We start from the raw sequence: 6205 nt of genomic DNA, 5'->3' as shown, positions 1-6205 counted from the left end.
GATGTCTAATACAATAGTAAAAGGTCCTATTTATAATAAACTAGCTACTAGGGTTTACAGAAGTAAGTAATTGATGCATAAATCCACTTCCGGGGCCCACTTGGTGTGTGCTTGGGCTGAGCTTGAGTGTTGCACGTGTAGAGGTCCTTCTTGGAGTTGAACGTCAGCATTTGTGCCAGTTTGGGCGTTCAACTCTGGTTTTGGATCCTTTTCTGGCGCTGGACGCCAGAATTGGGCAGAGAGCTGGCGTTGAACGCCAGTTTGCGTCGTCTATTCTTGGCCAAAGTATGGACTATTATATATTGCTGGAAAGCCCTGGATGTCTACTTTCCAACGCAATTAGAAGCGCGCCATTTCGAGTTCTGTAGCTCCAGAAAATACACTTTGAGTGAAGGGAGGTCAGAATCCAACAGCATCAGCAGTCCTTCTTCAACCTCTGAATCTGATTTTTTGCTCAAGTCCCTCAATTTCAGTCAGAAAATACCTGAAATCACAGAAAAATACACAAACTCATAGTAAAGTCCAGAAATGTGAATTTAACATAAAAACTAATGAAAACATCCCTAAAAGTAACTAGATTCTACTAAAAACATACTAAAAATAATGTCAAAAAGCGTATAAATTATCCGCTTATCACAACACCAAACTTAAATTGTTGCTTGTCCCCAAGCAACTGAAAATCAAATAGGATAAAAAGAAGAGAATATACTATAAATTCCAAACTACCAATGAAACATGGCTCCAATCATATGAGCGGGACTTATAGCTTTTTTGCCTCTTGAATAGTTTTGGCATCTCACTTTATCCATTGAGGTTCAGAATGATTGGCATCCATAGGAACTCAGAGTTCAGATAGTATTATTGACTCTCCTAGTTCAGTATGATGATTCTTGAACACAGCTTCTTTATGAGTCTTAGTCGTGGCCCTAGGCACTTTATTTTCCAGTATTACCACCGGATACATAAATGCCACAGACACATAATTGGGTGAACCTTTTCAGATTGTGACTCAGCTTTGCTAAAGTCCCCAATTAGAGGTGTCCAGGGTTCTTAAGCACACTCTTCTTTTGCTTTGGACCTTGACTTTAACCGCTCAGTCTCAAGTTTTCACTTGACACCTTCACGCCACAAGCACATGGTTAGGGACAGCTTGGTTTAGCCGCTTAGACCAGGATTTTATTCCTTTAGGCCCTCCTATCCACTGATGCTCAAAGCCTTGGGATCCTTTTTATTTGCCCTTGCCTTTTGGTTTTAAGGGTTATTGGCTTTTTGCTCTTGCCTCTTGGTTTTAAGAGCTTTGGCTTTTTCTGCTTGCTTTTTCTTTTTCTTTCTATATTTTTTTTTTCGCCTATTTTTTTCTGCAAGCTTTGTTCTTTGCTGCTTTTTCTTGCTTCAAGAATCATTTTTATGATTTTTCAGATTATCAAATAACATGTCTCCTAGTCATCATTCTTTCAAGAGCCAACATATCTAACATTCATGAACAACAACTTCAAAAGACATATGCACTGTTCAAGCATACATTCAGAAAACAAGAAGCATTGTCACCACATCAATATAATTAAACTAAGTTCAAGGATAAATTCGAAACTCATGTACTTCTTGTTCTTTTGAATTAAAACATTTTTCATTTAAGAGAGTTGATGGATTCATAGGACATTCATAACTTTAAGACAGAGTTACTAACTACTAATGATCATGTAATGAAGACATAAACATAGATAAGCACTTAACATAGAAAACGAAAAACAGAAGAAATAAGAGCAAGGAATGAATCTACCTTAGTGATGGTGGCGTTTCCTTCTTGAGGAACCAATGATGTCCTTGAGCTCTTCTATGTCTCTTCCTTGTTTTTGTTGCTCCTCCCTCATTGCTTTTTGATCTTCTCTTATTTCATGAAGGATGATGGAGTGCTCTTGATGTTCCACCCTTAGTTGTCCCATATTGGAACTCAATTCTCCTAGGGAGGTGTTGATTTGCTCCCAATAGTTTTGTGGAGGAAAGTGCATTTGAGGCATCTCCGGAATCTCATGGTGATGAGCTTCATACGCCTCTTGAGCTCCATGAATGGGCTCTCTTGCTTGCTCCATCTTTTTCTTAGTGATGGGCTTGTCCTTTTTAATGAGGATATCTCCCTTTATGTCAATCCCAGCCGAATTGCATAGGTGGCAAATGAGGTGAGGAAAGGCTAACCTTGCCATAGTGGAGGACTTGTCAGCCACCTTGTAGAGTTCTTGAGGTATAATCTCATGAACTTCCACCGCTTCTCCAATCATGATGCTATGGATCATGATGGCCCGGTCTATAGTAACTTCAGACCGGTTGCTAGTGGGAATGATTGAGCATTGAATGAACTCCAACCATCCTCTAGCTATAGGCTTGAGGTCCAATCTTCTTAGTTGAACCGGCTTGCCTTTGGAGTCAATCTTCCATTGAGCTCCTTCTATACATATGTCCATAAGGACTTGGTCCAACCTTTGATCAAAGTTGACTCTCCTTGTGTAGGGGCGTGCGTTCTCTTCCATGTTTGGTAAGTTTAACGCCAACCTCACATTTTCCGAACTAAAATCTAAGTATTTCCCCCGAACCATTGTAACATAGTTCTTTGGATCCGGGTTCTTACTTTGATCATGGTTCTTGGTGATCCATGCATTAGCATAGAACTCTTGAACCATTAGGATGCCGACTTGTTGGATGGGATTTGTTAGAACTTCCCAACCTCTTCTTTGAATTTCATGTCGGATCTCCGGATACTCATTTCTTTTGAGTTTGAAAGGGACCTCAGGGATCACCTTCTTTTTGGCCACAACATCATAGAAGTGGTCTTGATGGGCTTTGGAGATGAACCTTTCCATCTCCCATGACTCGGAGGTGGAAGCTTTTGTCTTCCCTTTTCCTTTTCTAGAGGATTCTCCGGTCTTAGGTGCCATCAATGGTAATGGAAAAACAAAAAGCTTATGCTTTTACCACACCAAACTTAGAATTTTGCTCGCCCTCGAGCAAGAGAAGAAAGAATAGATGAAGAAGAAGAAGAAATGGAGGAGAGGGAGAAGGGGTTGTGTTTCGGCCAAGAAGAGAAGAGAGGGTTATGTTGTGTGAAAATGAGGAAGAATGGAGGGCTATATATAGGGAAGGGAGGGGGGTGAAGGTTCGGCCATTTAGGGTGGGTTTGGGTGGGAAATTGGTTTTGAATTTTGAAGGTAGGTGGAGTTTATGAGGTAGGTTTATGGGGAAGAGTGGATGGATGTGAGTGGTGAAGAGGTGATGGGGAAGAGAGATTGAGGTGATTGGTGAAGGGTTTTGGGGAAGAGTGTTTATGGGATTGTGTGAAAGAGGGGTGAGAAGAAGTGAGTGGAGGTAGGTGGGGATCCTGTGGGGTCCACAGATCCTGAGGTGTTCAAGGATTTACAACCTTGCACCAAATTAGGCATGCAAAATGCCCTTGCACACAACTCTGGGCATTCAGCGCCAGATTGGTGCCCATTTTGGGCGTTCAACGCCCATTTACTGGCCATTTCTGGCGTTGAACGCCAGAACCATGCTTGTTCTGGGCGTTCAGCGCCAGCTCCTCTCTAGGGTGCATTTCTGGCGTTCAGCGCCCAGATGATGCCTATTTTGGGCGTTCAGCGCCCAAACACTGCCCATTTTGGGCGTTCAGTGCCAGAACCATGCTTTGTTCTGGCGTTGAACGCCAGGCAGGTGCTTCCTCCAGGGTGTGATTTTTCTTCTGCTGTTTTTGATTCCGTTTTCAATTTCTATATTTATTTTGTGACTCCACATGATCATGAACCTATAAAGACATATAACTAAGAAAAATATTGTTAGATAAATAAAAATTAGTTTGCCTCCCAACAAGCACTTCTTTAATGTCAATAGCTTGACAGTGGGCTCTCATGGAGCCTCACAGATGTTCAGAGTATTGTTGAGACTCTCCAACACCAAACTTAGAGTTTGGATATGGGAGTTCAACACCAAACTTAGAGTTTGGTTGTGGCCTCCCAACACCAAACTTAGAGTTTGACTGTGGGGGCTTTGTTTGACTCTGCTTTGAGAGAAGCTTTTTCTGCTTCCTCTCCATGGATGCAGAGAGAGATCCTTGAGTTGTAAACACAAGGTTGTCCTCATTCAATTGAAGGATTAATTCTCCTCTGTCCACATCAATCACAGCTCTTGCTGTGACTAGGAAAGGTCTTCCTAGGATGATGGATTCATCCTCTTCCTTTCCAGTATCCAGGACTATGAAATCAGCAGGGATGTAAAGGCCTTCAACCTTTACTAACACGTCCTCTACTTGTCCATAAGCCTGTTTTCTTGAATTGTCTGCCATCTCTAATGAGATTTTAGCAGCTTGCACCCCATAGATTCCCAGTTTCTCTATTACAGAGAGGGGCATGAGGTTTATTCCTGAACCAAGGTCACACAGGGCCTTAAAGATCATGGTGCCTATGGTACAAGGTATTATGAACTTTCCAGGATCCTGTCTCTTCTGAGGCAATGTCAGTTGATCTAGATCACTTAGTTCATTGATGAACAAGGGAGTTTCATCTTTCCAAGTTTCAATACCAAATAATTTGGCATTCAACTTCATGATTGCACCAAGAAACTTGGCAGTTTGCTCTTCAGTAACATCCTCATTCTCTTCAGAAGAGGAATACTCATCAGAGCTCATGAATGGCATAAGGAGGTTCAATGGAATCTCTATGGTCTCTAGATGAGCCTCAGAGTCCTTTGGTTCCTCAGAGGGAAGCTCCTTATTGATCACTATACGTCCCAGGAGGTCTTCCCCCTTGGGATTCACGTCCTCTCCTTCCCTTACAGGTTCGGCCATGGTGCTTATGTCAATGGCCTTGCACTCTCCTTTTGGATTCTCTTCTGTATTGCTTGGGAGAGTACTAGGAGGGATTTCAGTGATCCTTTTACTCAGCTGGCCCACTTGTGCTTCCAAATTTCTAATGGAAGACCTTGTTTCATTCATGAAACTTACAGTGGCCTTGGATAGATTAGAGACTAAGTTTGCTAAGCTAGATGGGTTCTGCTCAGAATTCTCTGTCTGTTGCTGAGTGGATGATGGAAAAGGCTTGCTATTGCTAAACCTGTTTCTTCCACCATTATTAAAGCCTTGTTGAGGCTTTTGATCCTTCCATGAGAGATTTGGATGATTTCTCCATGATGGATTATAGGTGTTTCCATATGGTTCACCCATGTAATTTACCTCTGCTATTGCAGGGTTCTCAGGATCATAAGCTTATTCTTCATAAGAAGCCTCTTGAGTACTGTTGGATGCAGCTTGCATTCCATTCAGACTCTGAGAAATCATATTGACTTGCTGAGTCAATATTTTGTTCTGAGCCAATATGGCATTCAGAGTATCAACCTCAAGAACTCCCTTCTTCATAGGCGTCCCATTACTCACAGGATTCCTCTCAGAAGTGTACATGAACTGGTTATTAGCAACCATGTCAATGAGTTCTTGAGCTTCTGCAGGCGTTTTCTTTAGGTGAATAGATCCACCTGTAGAGGTATCCAATGACATCTTTGATAGCTCAGATAAACCATCATAGAATATATCCAGGATGGTCCATTCTGAAAGCATGTCAGAAGGACACTTTTTAGTCAGCTGCTTGTATCTTTCCCAAGCTTCATAGAGGGATTCACCATCTTTTTGTTTGAAGGTTTAAACATCCACTCTAAGCTTGCTCAGCTTTTGAGGAGGAAAGAACTTGGCTAAGAAAGCCGTGACCAGCTTATCCCAAGAGTTCAGGCTATCTTTAGGTTGAGAGTCCAACCATATTCTAGCTCTATCTCTTACAGCAAATGGGAAAAGCATGAGCCTGTAGACTTCAGGATCTACTCTATTAGTCTTAACAGTATCACAGATCTGCAAGAATTCAGTTAAGAACTGAAAAGGATCTTCAGATGGAAGTCCATAAAACTTGCAGTTCTGCTGCATCAGAGAAACTAATTGAGGTTTCAGCTCAAAATTGTTTGCTCCAATGGTAGGAATGGAGATGCTTCTTCCATGTAAATTGGAATTTGGTGCAGTAAAGTCACCAAGCATTCTCCTTGCATTGTTGTTGGGTTCGGCTGCCATCTCCTTTACTTGTTCAAAGTTTTCAATCAAGTTGTCTCTGGATTGTTGTAATTTAGCTTCTCTTAGTTTCCTCTTCAGAGTCCTTTCAGGTTCTGGATCAGCTTCAACAAGAAT

The 6205-nt window shown here is 41.8% G+C and overlaps 1 non-coding gene across 1 annotated transcript; it reads left to right on the top strand.

Annotated features, from left to right (window-relative positions):
* Positions 1-5587: 5587 nt before the first annotated feature.
* Positions 5588-5695, top strand: LOC148579429 (small nucleolar RNA R71). Its single transcript, XR_015893899.1, has one exon. It is a non-coding gene; the product is annotated as a small nucleolar RNA R71 (small nucleolar RNA).
* The last annotated feature ends 510 nt before the right edge of the window (positions 5696-6205 follow it).

Source organism: Arachis ipaensis, chromosome B10, assembly GCF_059453495.1.
Source record: "Arachis ipaensis isolate K30076 ecotype BB chromosome B10, ASM5945349v1, whole genome shotgun sequence".
In the NCBI taxonomy this organism is placed as follows: Eukaryota; Viridiplantae; Streptophyta; class Magnoliopsida; order Fabales; family Fabaceae; genus Arachis; species Arachis ipaensis.
Note: the sequence above shows the minus strand (reverse complement) of the source record. Positions and strands in the feature narration are given on the sequence as shown.